Source organism: Muscardinus avellanarius (genome assembly GCF_963383645.1).
Source record: "Muscardinus avellanarius genome assembly, chromosome: 2".
In the NCBI taxonomy this organism is placed as follows: Eukaryota; Metazoa; Chordata; class Mammalia; order Rodentia; family Gliridae; genus Muscardinus; species Muscardinus avellanarius.
Window position 1 is genome coordinate 99,577,787 of NC_137787.1, and position 17,325 is coordinate 99,595,111.

The 17,325-nt window shown below is 38.0% G+C and overlaps 1 protein-coding gene across 1 annotated transcript in view; it reads left to right on the forward strand.

Moving 5' to 3' along the window:
- The window catches only part of ZRANB3 (zinc finger RANBP2-type containing 3), a gene marked incomplete at both ends in the record, with an annotated part of 221,020 nt that overhangs the window by 27,649 nt on the left and 176,046 nt on the right, over positions 1 to 17,325 (forward strand). The window lies entirely within an intron of this gene.

A 17,325-nucleotide genomic window follows, 5' to 3' on the forward strand; every position in this document is an offset into this window, starting at 1 on the left:
CAGGGGGTGTAGCTCAGAAGTCAAATGCCTCTGGGTTCCATCCCCAGACCTGCAAAAAAAAAAAAAAAAAGAAAAAATATTTAATCATGTTCCCTGATAAGGGACTAAGAAAATTAATATATATATTTTTTCTGTTAATATTAAATTAATGTATAAGCCTTGACAAATGAGTATGCTTGTATAACCTAAAACCACTTAGAAAATTTCCTCACTCCCTTTACCAATCAATCCTCACCCTTAGAGTGTACCATTGATCTGATGCTTTTGCTTGTTCTTGAATTCATACAAATGGAATGATGCAATAGATGCTGTTTTTGAAAGACTTCTATTCTTCACTGTAATCTTCCTGAGATTAGCCTGTTTTTCCATGTATTATACTGTAGTTTTTTCTTATCAGATGCATTTGTATTATAGGTATTAGTTGATACTTAACATATATCTGAACCAGGCAGTATCAAGGAGGCTGAGATAGGAGGTTTGCAGGTTTGAGATGAGTCTCAGCAACTTAGTGAGACGCTGTTTCCAAATAAAAAATAAAATCAGGCCGGAGGTTTAGCTTGGAGGTAGAATGCCCCTGAGTTCAATTTCTAGTCACACACACACACACACACACACACACGATAGATAGATAGATAGATAGATAGATGGATGGATATAGTGATATGATCATATATCTTGTTCTTTTTTCCTTATTACTGATTTTTTTTGGCCTAGATGTCACTATTGTAGATATACTTTGATTTTTTGGAGTTAGACCATTTTGTATTCACAATATCTGTGCTCTTCAAATTCCTAAAGATTTCAGTCACAAATGCCATTTTAAACTGCCACTTAAAGCCAGGCATGGTGATGCAGGCTTGTAATCCCAGTACTTGGGAGTTTGAGACAGGAGAATCAGATTCGTAGCCAGCCCCAGCAGCTTAGCGAGGTCTTCTATAATTTAGTAAGAACCTGTTTCAAAAATAAAAGTATAAAATAGGGCTGTGGGGGGGTATAGTTTGGAAGTAGAATGCTCTTGGGTTTCATCCCTAGTATCACAAAAAGGGGAAAAAAAAACCCCAAAAATCTACAAGAAAAAAAAAAATGCTACTTATAACCAGCCTTTAGCTGCTGCTGCTCCTCCTCCTCCTCCTCCTCTTCCTCCACTGTTGTCACCACCACCATCACCCAGGACCTCACCATGCTAGGGAAGTGCCCTACCACCGAACTGCACTCACATCCCTGACAGCCCTTAGCTTCTTTACCTAGTTCCTACTTGTGTCTTTGGGCTGTCAGTAGAGATGACATAGGTTTTAGAGCCTGACAGACTTTGTTAAATCTGAGCTATTTATTTGCAGGTGCTCTCTTTCCGTGATATTTTACATGCTTTAACAATTTGAACTTGAGATTTCTGAACTAAAGAAGACTGAATTTCTAATAGTTTAAATGCCTCCCCCCCTTTTTTTTTTAAGCTAATCTTATTTTGTTTTTATTTGTTTTTATACATGCATGCCCCATGACGCCCAGCTTCTTCAGTTGTGTTTTTCTGCAATTTCAATTAGAGTTTCACTTGATATTTTTCCTTAACCTATGCTTCCATTAACCTCTCTTATGTCATCTTTCTCTGTGCTGTTATGGCTCTTTCTTTTCTTTTCTTTCTTTTTCTTTTTTTTTTTTTGTGGTACTGGGGATGGAACCCAGGGGCATTCTACCTCTGAGCTGAACCCCCAGCCCTAATTTTTATTTTTTTATTTTGAACCAGTTGCAAAGGGCCTTACTAAGTAGCTGAGGCTGTCTGCTGTGAACCGCAATCTTCTTGTCTCAGCCTCCCAAATGCTGGGATTACAAGTGTGCGCCACCACGCCTGGCTAAGGCCTCTCTTATTTGCTGAGGCTGACTTCGAACCTGTGATCCTCCTGTCTTAGCCTCCCAAGAGTGAAGGATTATAGGCATGCACCAACACACCAGGCCAAATCATATATGTATAGCTTGATGAATTTTCAGAGTATAGCCATCACAGCCATCAAGAAAAACGATGTTACCAGCATTCCAGGAACTTTCCTCTTGTCCCTCCCTATCACTACTGCTTTCCTCTCTATAAGACCACTCTCCCCACTTGTATGACTACAGATCACTTGTGCCTTGTTATAATCATCTATTTTGTACTTACTCTTTTGTGTCTAACATCTTCCACTGAACATTATTATGAGATTAATCCATATAGTTGCGTGTAGTTGTAGCTCATTCTTATGACATTATAAAGTTCCCTCACCCAGACATGGTGGTGCACTCTTGTAATCCCAGGATCTAGGGGACTGACAAAGAGGATCACGGGTTTGCGGCCAGCCTCAGCTACTGTGAGGCCCTCCACAACTTAGACCTGTTTCAAAATAAAGAGTAAACTAGGGGTGTAGGTATAGCTTCGAGGTAGATTGCCATTAGGTTCCATCCCCAGTACCACAAAAAATAAATAAAATTCCTTCATGTAACTAACCAAATTTATTTTTTTTTCATTCTACTGTGTATGAGCATTTGATTGTTTCTAGATTTAGGTTCTTACAAATAGTAATAAATATGAAAAATCAAATAGAAATGTTTGTGAACAGACACATTTCTCATCTGGATCATAAATATACACATATTTGAAGTTAATAGATACTGCTTGTATTAGTTTGTTAGTACTGTCATTACAATATATCACAACCAGGTGGCTTAAACAATAAAAATTTATGATAGGCATGGTTGCACAAGCTTGTAAGTCCAGTACTTGAGAAGCTGAGACAGGAGGATAGCAGGTTTGAAGCTAGCCTCAGCAACTTAATTCTCTGGGTTAGCCTCTGGGTTCAGTTATCAGTATGATAGGAAGAAAGGAAGGAAGGAAGGGAGAAAGGAAGGAAGGAAGGGAGAAAAGAAATGAAGAAAAAAAACCCAAACAATTCCCAGTATGAAAGAAAGAAAGAAAGAAGGAAGGAAGGAAAGAGAGAGAGAAAAGAAATATAAAAAAACAATAGAAGTGTGTTGTCTCAGTTCTGGAGGCAAGTAGTCTCAAGGGAAGGTTTCAGCAGAGTTGGCTCTTCTGAGGGTAGTGAAGGAAATCTCTTTTTCAGTCTTCTTTACTTGGTCTGTAGATGGCTTCTTCCTACTTTTTACATTGTCTTCTCTCTCTCTCTCTCTCTCTCTCTCTCTCTCTCTCTCTCTCTCTCTCTCGTGGTACTTGGGATTGAACCCATGGGCATCCCACCTCTCAGTTACATCCCTGGTTCTATTTTTTATTCTTTTATTTTGAAGCAGGGTCTTACTAAGTTGTGGAGATTCTTACTAATAGCTTAGTCTGGGGTCAAACCTGTCATCCTCCTGTTTTACCTCCCAAATACTTGGATTACAGGCATGCATCACCATGCCTGGCTTGTCATCTGTCTTTAGGTCTCTTGGTTCCAATTTCTCCTAGTCATTTTTTTGACATATTGGGCAAATTCTAATGACTTCATCTTGACTGAGTATATCTACAATGTCTTTATATCTAAATAAGGTCATATTCTGAGGGGTGGGGGTTAGATTTCAACATGAGATTTGTGGGGTCACAGTTCAACTGATAACTCTGCTAAACATTCTCTAGTGTGATTGTACCAATTTATGCTTGTATCATCAATGCATAAGAATTCTGGACGCCGGGCGTGGTGGCGCACGCTTGTAATCCCCACGCTTGGGAGGCGGAGACAGGAGGATCACGCAGGTTCGAAGTCAGCCATGCTGGCTTAAGAGACCCTGTTTCCAAATTTTATAAAAGTATAAAAATAGGTCTGGGAGTGTAGCCCGGAGGTACAAGGGTTTCCAGGAATCCCAGTACCACAAAAAAAAAAAAAAAAAGAATTCTGCTTGTACCATATCTTCATCAAAATTTCATATTGCCTATTTTATTTTCATTTAGATATTCTGGCAGGTATATAGTGATATACTTTTTTATTTATATTTTCCTGATAATAAATGAGATTTATCACCATTATAAATATACATAGCCATTTGTATATCTCTAAATGCCTAATTTTTTTTTTTTTTTTTTTTGAGGTACTGGTGATTGAACTCAGGGGCATTCTATCTCTGAGTATGCTCCCAGCCCTATTTTTTATTCTTTATTTTTTAAACAAGGTCTCACTAAAGTTGTTGGGGGCCTCACTTAGTAGATGAGGCTCTCTCACTAAGTTGCCGAGAATCTCCTGAGTCTTGCTAAATTGCTGAGGCTGGCCTCTAGCCTGTGATCCTTTTGTCTCAGCCTCCCAAGTACTTGGATTATACACTTGAACCATCACACCTTGCTTTTTATTTTTTATTTTCTTTGAGGGTTCCTCTAAGTTGCCCAGGCTGGCCTCAATCTTGTGATCCTTCCATCTCAGCCTCCCAGGTACTGGAATTACAGGAATGTGCTACTGCACCTGGCCCTTTGTCAGATTTATGATCTGACTCTGGCTCTTTTGTCAGGTATATGTAAATTTTTTTTTTATTATTTTTATTTTTTTTTTTTTGCGGTACTGGGGAATTAATCCTGGGCATTCTACCTTGGACCTATACCCCCAGCCCGATTTTTAAATTTTTTATTTTGAAACAGGCTCTCACTAAGTTGCAGAGGGCCTCACTAAGTAGCTGAGGCTGGCTGCGAACTCCCAAGTCCTGTGATTACATGCATGCGCCACCACATCTGGCTAGGTATATGTAATTCAAATATGTTTTCTCAGACAATAGGCTTGCCTTTTTCACTGTCCTGATAATGTCTTCTGATTAGCAAAATTTCTCAAGTTTAATGTCATTGTAAATAATCTTCATCATAATATTTTTATGATGAGCACCCTGCATCCTGTTCTAGAAAGCTGCATTTACTATAAGGTTATGAAGATAGTTTTCTATTCTTTTTTTCCTTCTTGTGGTAGTAAGAATTGAACCCCTGGGTGTTCTACCTCTGAGCTATACCTCCAGCCCTATTTTATTTTATTTTTTAATTTTGAAACAGTATCTCATGAAGTATTTGAGGGTTACCCTAAGTTGCTGAGGCTGTGAGCCTGTGATCCTCCTCTCTCAGCCTTCCAAGTACTGGGATTGCATGTGTATGCCTCAACACATGGATTAATTTCCTTCTAAAAGTCTTGTTGTTTGACTTTTTACATAAATTAGATTTATATTCTACTTGGAATTGACTTCTATATGTGATATTAGTTGAGGGGTCAGTATTGATTATTTTTTAAATTTTTTTTACATATAAATGTCTAGTTGATCCAACATAATTTATTGGGAAGACTAAACTTTCTCTTTTGGCATTTTGGGGTCACCATTATCATAAAGTAATGTAGTTGGGCATGGTAGCGCACACTTGTAATCTCATTATGTGGGAGGGTGAGACAGGAGGATCTCAGGTTCACGGTCAGCCTCAGCAACTTAAGTGAAGCCCTGAATCAAACTAAACAATAAAATAGGACTAGGGTTAGAGATAGAATGACCCTGGGTTCAGTCTCTAGTACTACACAAATAAAAATAAAAAATAAAAATAATTTTATGGATACTTCTTTCTAGATAAGTGCTATCCAATAGAAATTTCTCCATGACGGATATATTTTATATTTGTAGTGTTTAAATCGATAGCTATTAGATACATGTGTCTATTGAGTTCTTGAAATTTGGCCAGGGCAACTAAGGTCTGATTTTTTTATTTTGACTTTTTTTTTTTTATTGCGGTAATGGAGATTGAACTCAGGGTCTTCTTTTTTTTTTTATTTTGAAACAGGGTCTCCGTAAGTTTTAGGGGGCCTAACTAGCTCTCTGGATATCTGTATTGCCTTAAATTATATAATTTGTTTATCAATTTTCACAAATTTTATGACTGAATGGAATTTTATTACATCAGTAAATCACTTTGTGAAGAGTTGATATCTTTATAGAGTACTTCAATTTATATATGTAAATTTTTTATTTTTTTATTTTTTGGTGGTACTGGGGTTCTACCTCTGGGCTACACTCCCAGCCCTATTTTATATTTTTATTTGGAAACAGGGTCTCTTAAGCCAGCGCGGCTGGCTTCGAACCTGCGTGATCCTCCTGTTTCTGCCTCCCAAATGCGGGGATTACAAGTGTGTGCCACCACGCCCGGCTGTAAAAGTTTTCTTTATCAATTGATCTATTTATTTTTATCTCAGCTGTTCTTCCACTTAAACTATTTTTAATTGGTTCTTATAGTTCTCAATTAAGAGATCTTCCATTTATTCCTAGGTATTTAATTATTTATTTTTGTGTTCCTGGAAATTAAACCCAGGGATGTTCCACTTCTGAGCTACACTTCTATTTTATCTATTATTTTGAAATGGGGCCTCACTAATTATCTGAGGCTGGCTGTGAACCTGCAATCCTTCTATCTCAGCTTCCCAAGTACTGGGATTACAAGTGTGTGCCACCACACCCAGTTTATTCCTAGGTATTTGATGTATTTGATCCTATTATAAATTGCCTTTTCTGTGCTCTGATTGTTTTTAAATTTTCTCTTGGACTATTCAAAAGTTTTACTGTTATGTTCTCAAGTTTGGTTTTCTTTGCTTTCAGACTTTTTAAGTTTGTGGGTTGATATCGTCCTGCCTTTTTGTGGTAGTGGTAACTGTACCAAGGAGCATTCTACTTCTGAGCTACACCCCCAGTCTTATTTTATTTTTTATATTGACCAAATCCACTCAACTTTGTTCTTGTGGTGCAGTAGAGAATTGTATTCTTAGATATGGGTAAACAAAGAGTTGCCCTTATATCAGTGTTTGGGGAAGCCTGGACACTTTTAAAAACAGGAGTGCTTAAGGACTGCTTGAATTTCTGTGTATAGTTTAAGGATTAGCTGACTAATGTCAAAAGAACAGTCAGTTCTTTCCTTTCTTGAAATTGGAGAATAGGGACATTTTGTTTTCTGTTCTTAATTTCAGATAGTGTATTTTTTAAGTCCTAGAATATCCAGTGCAGATCTGCCTGCTTATATCTTATTTCTTGCCATGTTTTAATTCTATCTTCATTTCTGTATTTAGAACATTTCTTGCCTTTTGTTTTTTATTTGATATTTTATTTCCCAGTATATTTGGTAATGTCTTCAATTTTATATAATAATTTAGTTATCTCATTGTATGTGAACCATAAGACCTAAGTTGGGTAAATTTTCATAAGGACGATTTGGAAAACTTCTGCAAGTGACATATTTTATTCTTTATGGCTGAGTAAAACCCCACTATATTTCTATACCACATTTTCTTCATCCATTTATCTGTTGAAAGACACATTAATTTCTTAAGTTTTCTATTATGATAAATTCATTAATTTTTGACATTTTCTCACATTTCTTATTTTCTCTTTCCACACCCTGCCCTATTTTTTATTCTTTATTTTCATGTCTTTTTTTTTTTTTTTTTTCCTTGGTGGTGGTACTGGGGTTTCTGGAAGCCCTTCTACCTCCGGGCTACACTCCCAGACATATTTTATACTTTTTTTATTTTTGGAAACAGGGTCTCTTAAGCCAGCACATGGCTGACTTCAAATCTGCACGATTCTCCTGTCTCAGCCTCCCAAGCGCGTGGTGATTACAAGCTTGCACCATCACGCCCAGCTTTTATTCTTTATTTTGAAACTGGGTCTCACTGAGTTGCAAAGGGCCTCACTAAGTAGCTGAGGCTGTCCTTGAACGGAGATCCTCTGGTCTCAGCCTCCCAAATGCTGGGATTACAAGCATCCGCCACCACTCCTGGCTAGTGTTTGTTATGCTAAACCTTTTAGCAGTAGGTCATTTATCTCTGAGCTACACCCTCAGCCCTTTTCTTTTTTATTTAGAATTAGAGTCTTGCAAAATTGCAGAGCATCTTGATAAGTTGCTGGGGGCAGCCTCAAACCAGCAATCCTCCTGTTTCCACCTCCCAAGTACTAGGATTACCTGTGCCACTGCTCCTGGCTGATATTGGCATTTTTTGATGAATATGGGCCAGTATATTTTATATAAATTTATGTTTTTAATATTTCTTCACAGTGGCATTTAGATTATGCTACCCTTATTGCATTAGTACATAAATGAGGTTGAGGTACTGTTCCTCTGAGGGTATTATTTTGAGTCTCTCAGCCACTTGGTTGTCATGTTAAATTTGTTTGCTGGTCAGTCTTTGTTCACTTTCTCTACTGTATAGTTTCTATTTTTCCTCATGACAAGTTTTTCTTCTTTTCTTTTTTTAAATACTTTCATTGGTCTGAATGTGATAGTGGACACCTGTTATCCCAGTACTTGGGAAGCAGAGACAGGAGGATTGCAGGTTGGAGGACAACCTCAGCAAGTAGACTCTCATCAACCTAAAGAGTTGCTCCTAGAGATGGAACCCAGGAGCTTTCTACCTCTGTACTCTATTCCCAGACCTATTTTTTTATGTTTTATTTGGAAACAGGTCTTACTAAATTCCCGAGAGCCTCCCTAAGTAGCTGAGGCTGGCTTCGAACCTTGGGATCCTCTTGTCTCAGTCTCTCAAGTACTGGGATTACAAGTGTGAGCCACCACACTTGGCTATTATTTATTTATTTATTTATTTATTTATTTATTTATTTATTTATTTATTTTTGTGGCACTAGGGATTGAATCTGGGGGCATTCTACCTCCAAGCTACAGCCCCAGCCTTTTTAAATTTTCAAACAAGGTCTTGCTAGGGTAATGAGAGTCTCACTACTTGCAGAGGCTGTCCTTGAACCTGTGATCCTCCTGCCCCGGTCTACCTACTACTGAGATTATAGGCATGCACCATCTCTTGCTGCTATTCTTTCTGTTTCATGTTTTTTGTTTTGATATTGGGGATTAGATCCAGGGTATACTACTTCAGAGCTACACCCCCCAGCCCTATTTTTTATTCTTCATTTGAAACAGGGTCTTGCTAAGTTGCCAGATGTCTTACTTAGCAAGACACTCACATTGCCAAGGCTGTCTTGGAATCTGTGATCCTCCTTTCTTAGTCTCCCAAGTACTGGGATTACAGGCATAGGATACGACATGTAGCCTCTTTTATTTTTTCTAAGTTAAAATTTTCAAATATGAGCCAGGCATGGCGGCACATGGGATGCTGAGACAGGAGGATCGCGGTTCGCTGACAGCCTCAGCTATTTAGTGAGGCCCTTCACAACTCAGTGAGACCCTGTTTCAAAAATAATAAAGACTAAAAATAGGGCTGGCGGTGTAGCTCAGAGGTACAATGCCCCTGGGTTTCGTTCCCAGTACCGCAAAAAATAAAATAAAAATTTCAGATGTGGCCAGGCATGGAGTTACATGTCTGTAATTCTAATACTTGGGAGACTGAGACAAGAGGATTACAGGTTTGAGACCAACCTCAGCAACTTAGTAAGATCCTGTTTTCAAATAAAAAGCAAAATAGGTTTGGAGCATGGCTCAGAGGTAGAATGCCTGACTTCAATTCCCAGCACTACCCGAAAAAAAAAAAAATTTAAATGTGTATGAAAGTAAAGAGATAAAAGTATAATGAGCCCTGTGTAGGTATCATCCAACTTTAATAATTATGGACATTTTGGTACTTATCGGCTGCTTCTTATCTTTACCCATAAGTATCTTTTTTCCTCCCTCTGGAATATTTTAAAGTAAATCTAAGAATCTGTATGTTACTCACAAGTTTCTAATCTGTAACAAATAAGAACTTTTTTCATAATCACATCATTATCACAGGTAACAAAATATAATTCCTCAATATACCTAATATTTGGCCGATGTTAAAATGTCTTCATTTATTTCAAATGGTCTTCGTGCTTATTCAAATCAATATCCAAATAAGGTCCACTTGTTGGATTTTGTTTATAACATTTATTAGATAAGTAAACCTGTGAGAATATTTTAATATTTTATTATATTGACTACTTTCAGTTTTTCTTTTATAAATTAAATATCTACTCTTCATTTGTATTTTTTTTTCCTTCAGAGTTCTCAAAGTAACCTAATGAAATAAACTAAGACTTTCAAGGCTGGCCTTTTCAGATAGTATCTATGTATTCAGCACCATGTGAAGCACTTGATAACATGGTAACATGGGAATAGAACAAAAGGTTATTTGGTCAACTGGCTTCCAGCTCTTCTCTTTCACCCATTCAGTACCATTACAGTCATGGGCATAGTCTGGTAATTCCCTGTAAAGTTGGTCCTGATAACGTGACGTTGATTCAGAGGAAATACTCAAGAATGCTAGATTTTAATTATTGTGAGCCAGTTATGCAAATACAAACAGATGAACCAACTCTGGAAACCTCAGGCTTTCAGCAGTTAGAGACAGAAAAATAGATGGAGGGCAGAAAGGATCCTCTTTTGCAGGATGTACATAGTATCTGAGACCCTTATGTTAAGGGAACACTGTATGTATAAGGACAGGCTATATAAGAAAGGGCCCCCCCACCTTTTTTTTTTTTACTGAGAAACTAAAATTGGAGAATAGTAATAAAACACAGGAGACTGTTATTCTTTTAGCAGCTGTTTAAACTGGTCACAGGGCGAGTGAATGGTTGAGTCTATCCCTAGAAAGTGAGGAAACCAGTATATGAAGTCCAAGGTAGAACAGCCCTATAGTGGGTTGGACAAAAATGACACAATTCTTATCTACTCTGAAGACAGAGGCATACACTGCAAATCACAGTGTATGCACAGGAGCTGTGGGGAGAGTGTTTTGGGACCAGCATAATTCTCTTTTGAGTTTCATCTTGGATCTGGATCTATTGTACCTCAGTGGTATATATTTAAAACCTCCTTTAAAAAAGAAATTTCTAGTTGGGTGTGGTGGCACATGCCTATAATCCCAGTACTTGGGAGGCTGAGACAGGAGGATCACAGGTTTGAGGACAGTCTTAGTGAGACCCTACTTCTAAGTATTAAAAACAAAACAAAACAGGGCTACAAGTGTAGCTCATAGGTAAAATGCTCCTGGGTTCCATTCTCAGTGACACACACACACACACACACACACACACACACACACACCTAATTTAGAGCAAATAACTTCTGATAACTAGATATTTAACTTTACACTTTTCATTGTAATTGACTTACATTTAAATTAAATAATAGGTTTTCTTGAAAATATTCCAGGATAAGCGGTGTGGTGGTCCATGCTTGTAATCCTAGTAATGCTTGGGAGGCTGAGACAAGAGAATCACAGTTGGAGGCCAGCCTCAGCTCCTTAGTAAGGCCCTTTGCAACTCAGTGAGACCCTGTTTCAAAATAAAGAATAAAAATAAAAATAAAAAATAGGGCTGGGGGTGGAGCTCGGAGGTAGAATATCCCTGGAGTTCCATTCCTAGTACCAAAAAAAATGTATGTGTGTGTGTGTGTGTGTGTGTGTGTGTGTGTGTGTGTGTGTGTATCTCCCAGGATATATTGTCTTGTACGAAGAAATTCAGGTTGAGAAGAAATTTAGTTGAGTCAAACTTGTCACAGAATCTAATGAATAATCTTTTTTTTTTTTTTTTTTTTTTTGCCGGTCTGGGGATGGAGCCCAGGGGTATTCGACCTCCAAGCTACACTCCCTTCCCTGTTTTCTATTTGTTTTTTTTTTTTAAACAGTGTCTCACTGAGTTGCAGAGGGCCTCACTAAGTAGCTGAGGCTGTCAGTGAACGCAGTCCTCTGGTCTCAGCCTCCCAAATGCTGGGATTACAAGCGTGCGCCACCACACCCAGCTATGAATGTATAATCTTCACGAAAACTTAGGTAAAACTACAGTAATTATTTTTTATTTTAGCACCCCAGATCAGTATTTTCTACGTGTTCTGTCTCTTAGGCAAGATGAGGTTCCTTTATACCATGGGATGCTTTTGTACCCTGTAGGTCAGGAGCAGTGGCCCTCAGGTGATGTCCACTGACCCAGGCCACACTGCCACCTACAGGCTAACAAGAGAGATCGTCATGGTGTCCTAGCCAGTGCCAGAAAGGGTTGACACTGGCGTTGGTACTATTGAGTCAAATACCACGACACCATTAACTTTCTTGTAGGCACCAGAATAATGCTTCTGGGTTATTTAAAGATGTGGAATGATACTATATTTAAAACTTATTTAAAAATTTAATGTGTATTTCCACATTACTTATCTTTCTCTTTGTCCCTTATTTTTAGAATATTACTAACTATCTTGAAACAAAGGTAATATACATTACCTGAATCCTTTTATATGTATATATATTGCTACTTGATATTGAGTTTTTGGGAGGATAAAAATGAAAGGAGGATTATGTGGGCAATGGTAGCAGCTTTCCATTTATACCATATGTGTATACCATAATGTATGTCCTTTACCAGCCCAAATTCTTTAACACATCCATAGATTTTATACTGTTAATATGGATGCATATATATATATATATATATATATATATATATTTTTTTTTTTTTTGGTGGTACTGGGGTTCCTGGAAGCCCTTCTTCCGGGCTACACTCCCAGACCTATTTTATATTTTTGAAACAGGGTCTCTTACGCCAGTGCGGCTGGCTTCGAACCTGCGCGATCCTCCTGTCTCCGCCTCCCAAGCGCGGGGATTACAAGCGTGCGCCACCACACCCGGCTGGATGCATATATTTATGTCAGGGTTTTTGGTGGAAGATAAGTTGCTGAGCCGGGCGTGGTGGCACATGCTTGTAATCCCAGCACTTGGGAGGCGGAGACAGGAGGATCGTGCAGGTTTGAAGCCAGCCTTCCTGGCTTAAGAGACCCTGTTTCCAAATTAAAAAAAAATTATATATATATGTGTATGTGTATGTGTATGTGTGTGTGTGTGTGTGTGTGTGTGTGTGTGTGTATATATATATATATATATATATATATATATATATATATAATAGGTCTGGAAGTGTAGCCTGGAAGTAGAAGGGTTTCCAGGAATCTAGTACCACCCATAAAAAAAGATAAGTTGCTGATAAGTATGATGTCATTGCATTATTTAATACTTAATATATAACTGAAGGACAAATAGCTTATGATTCCCCCTAATGAGGTACTTAGAATGGAAAAATTCATAGAGATGGAACACAGAAGATGGTTACCAGTTACAAGGGAGAGGGGTCATAGTTACTATTTAATGGGCACAGAGTTTCATTTTGGGATGATGAAAAATTCAGGAGATGATGAATAGTGGTGATGGTTGTACAGCAAAGTGAATGTGCATAATTTAACCGTAATTAAAGGTACATTGTAGTAGTAATTGTGAATGCTACATTGCCTTAGGTCATAGGAATAAATAGGTAAGTGGATTTAATTTTCAAAAATATATGTTAGTCGGGCATGGTGGCGCACGCTTGTAATCCCAGTATTTGGGAGGCTGAGACTGGAGGATCACAGTTCCTGGACAGCCTCAGCTACTTAGTGAGGCCCTCTGCAACTCAGTGAGACCCGGTTTCAAAATAAAGAATAAAAAAAAAAAAATAGAAAGCCGGGCGTGGTGGCGCACGCTTGTAATCCCCGCGCTTGGGAGGCGGAGACAGGAGGATCGCGCAGGTTCGAAGCCAGCCGCGCTGGCGTAAGAGACCCTGTTTCAAAAATATAAAATAGGTCTGGGAGTGTAGCCCGGAGGTAGAAGGGCTTCCAGGAACCCCGGTACCACACACACACACACACAAAAAAAAAGGGCAGGGACTGTAGCTCGGAGGTCGAAAGCCCCTAGGTTCCATCCCCAGACCCGCAGAAAAAAAAAAAATTAAAAAAAAATATATATGTTAGAAGCTTTACATGTATAATATGACAACCTTATCAGGTATATACTTTTTTGTGTGTGTGGTATCTGGGATAGAATGCAGGGGCACTGTACCTCTGAGCTACTCCCCAGCCCTAGATTTAGTCCTTTTATTATTTATTTATTTATTTATTTATTTATTTATTTATTTATTTATTGGTGGGACTGGGGTTCCTGGAAATCCTTTTACTTCCAGGCTACATTCCCAGACCTATTTTTTAATATATTTTTTATTTGGAAACAGGGTCTCTTTAGCCAGCGCGGCTGGCTCCAGCGCGATCCTCCTGTCTCACCTCTCAAGCGTGGGAATTACAAGCATGTACCACCACGCCCAGCCCAAGTCCTTTTATTTTTGAAACAGGGTCTTACTGAGTTGTGAGGGCCTTGCCAAGTAGCTTAGGCTGTCTGCGAACCACAATCCTCTGGTCTCCCGCTCCTGAGTGCTGGGATTACAAATGTGTGACACCACACCTGGCACAGATATATACTTTTTACTAACCCTCGTTTACCCGTAAACAAACTAAAGCTTAAAGAGATGCACTTATAGCAATTTTTTTTTTTTTTTTGGTACTGAGAATTGAGTTCTGGGGCATTATACCTCTGAGCTACACCCCCAGCCCTCTATTATTTTTATTCATAAACAGGGTCTCTCTAGGCTAAGGAGAATCTCAGTACTTGCCAAAGCTGTCCTTGAGCCTGTGGTCCTCCTGTCTCAGCCTCCCAAGTACAGGGATTACAGGCATGCACCACCATGCCAGGCATCAAACTTTTTTTTTTTTTTTTTTTGGCGGTACTGGGGTTCCTGGAAGCCCTTCTATCTCCGGGCTACACTTCCAGACCTATTTTATATTTTTTTATTTGGAAACAGGGTCTTTTAAGCCAGCAAGGCTGGCTCCGAACCGGCGTGATCCTCCTGTCTCCGCCTCCCAAGCACGGGGATTACAAGCGTGCACCACCACGCCCGGCCTCAGGCATCAAACTTATCAACTGTGTTTTGGTTGCTCAACTCTCAGGACATTTCTAAAGTATAAGCTAATAAAAGATACAGTTGAAATTTGGACCTATTTTTGTTTGTCTCTATTTTGTCACCATTTCTTCCATGAGAAGAAATGTTCATGTCATGGCATCTGTAATACCAGAAATTCTGATATGTCATGGTTCAATGCCACAATTACAAAACAGTCATATAATAGCAATTTGAGCACCCTGAACTAATTTCAACATCTGTGGGCTTGAAATAAGTCCTATCTAATTTGAATAGAATATATAAAATGGAAATGACTTATGTATATGAGGCAATCTACTACAATATTTTTTTAATAGTTCCCCATCAAATACAAAGTTAGTACTTTTTTTTCATAATGCTACAAGTCTCTGGAGTTTCTTTTTTCTTTCTTTCTTTTTTTTTTTTTCTGTACTGAGGTTGGACCCAGGAGCATTCTACTCCCAAGCTATACCCCCAGCCCTATTTTTTATTCTTTATTTTGAAATAGGGTCTCACTGAGTTGCTAAGGGCCTCACTAAGTAGCTGAGGCTGTCCACGAACAGTGATCTCCTGTCTCAGCTTCCCAAATCCTGGGATTACAAGCATGCACCACCATGCTTGGCTTCTGGAGTTTCTAAGGAAGGAATTTTCACTCTTCTATTTGTTGTTTTAAATTGCATTCTTTCATTTCTATATGTTTTTCTTTCTTCCTTTGGGAAACTTCTTCCTTCCAATGAAAAGAAACTAAAGTTTTCTCTTCATGATAAATAATTAAAAGGAAAATGTCTCAGTGTAATAATAATTGCCAGTGTATAATCAAGTGATTTCCAGTAATGGTATATGCAAAATAATTTTAAGATAAGCAACAAAAAAAAGATCTAGATATTGACTTTATATTTGTGGCTACTTGATTTTATATAGGCCCTTCAATTATTCTTCAAAAATGGAATATTTGATATAATATGGAGAAAACCAAATCAGTTCTCTTTTCCATTTTTTAATCCTATTTTTCTTTAATCTTACTATTTTTTTTCTTTTTTCTTTTTTCTTTTTTCTTTTTTTGCGGTACTGAGATTGAACCCAGGGATATTCTACCTCTGAGCTACATGTCCAGTCCTATTGTTTATTCTTTACTCTTTATTTTATTTTATTTGCATGTTTGGGGATGGAACCCAGGCACATTTGACCTCCGAACTACACCCATTGCCCTAATTTCTATTCTTTATTTTGAAACAAGGCCTCACTAAGTTGCAGAGGGCCTCACTAAGTAGTTGAGGCTGTCCATGAACTGTGATCCTCCAGAATGCTGGGATTACAAGCGTGTGCCACCATGCCCGGCTTGTTTATTCTTTATTTTGAAACAGGGTCTCACTAAGTTAAGGAGCAAGCACCTCACTAAGTGGCAGAAGCTGGCTGATAACCTGTGATCTTCCTGTCTCAGCCTCCCAAGTATTGGGATTATAAGCATGCTCCACTATGCCTGGTTTAACCCTACTATTTAATTCTCCTTAGTAGATATAGAAATAATTCCCCAATAAATATGTAATTACTAAGTTGATGCCTATTTACTTAATTTTCACCATGTACAAAGTTGACTAATATTTGGCAACATACCTGATTTTTAAATACATTTATAATAATTGGTTACAGTGAGACAATATGCATATTTTCTTAGCAACTTCCCCTAAATTATTATAGTACTGAAACACATTGGAATGCTTTTTTGGAAGTCAAAGAGCTTGTTGCTAACATAGTAATTATTTCGTTGTTTTCATATTTTATAAAATAATCAAATGTTCCAAGTTACCATGTTCCTTAAATAATTCAGGGTAAGATGTTATCTCGGAAGTGTTAGCTTGTGAGTAGGAGGGAAATTATCCATTACCGTGTTATCTAAAACTGACTCACACGAGTGGGTGAAAGAGCCCAAGAATACCAGGATGCCCACACCAGCCCATGTGTGCCAACTCTCTTCACATCATGTTCCTGCAGCCTACTTGATGAAACTGTACTCATTAAAGAAATTTCTATAATTTCTTTCATAGCGTCAGTGAATATCTTCCTGTTCAAAGACTAAAATAACATTTTTTATCTTTAAAAAAAATCCTGTTCCATTATTCATAGGACAAAAGGCTTGATTCAGTATTTGAAGTAATTTTTTGTGTTTCCGTTTTTTATTTAGTTAAATCAAGAGAATAAAAAAAAATAGAGCTGGGGGGGGTATACCTTAGATGTAGAATGTCCCTGGGTTCAATCTCCAGCACCATAATAAAAAATAATAAGAAAAAAGGAAAAGGAAAGAACCATCTCATCTGAAAACAGAGATGACTTTTTTTCCCCAATTTTTATTCCTTTAATTTCCTTCTCTTGCCTTTTTGTTCTGGTAGAAATTTCAAGTAATATATTGAAAAGGAGTGGTGATACTGGGTATCTCTGTTTTGTTCCTGATTATAAAGGAATTCTTTCAGTTTTTCCCCATTCAGTCTGATGTTGGCTTTGTGTTGATTATAATGCCAGTCACAATAAGTGAAGGGTCATTCTTGCTCTCACATGTGGAAGCTAGAGAGAAATTGGGAAACAAAGTGGATTCCAGATAAGTAAAGGGAGATACTA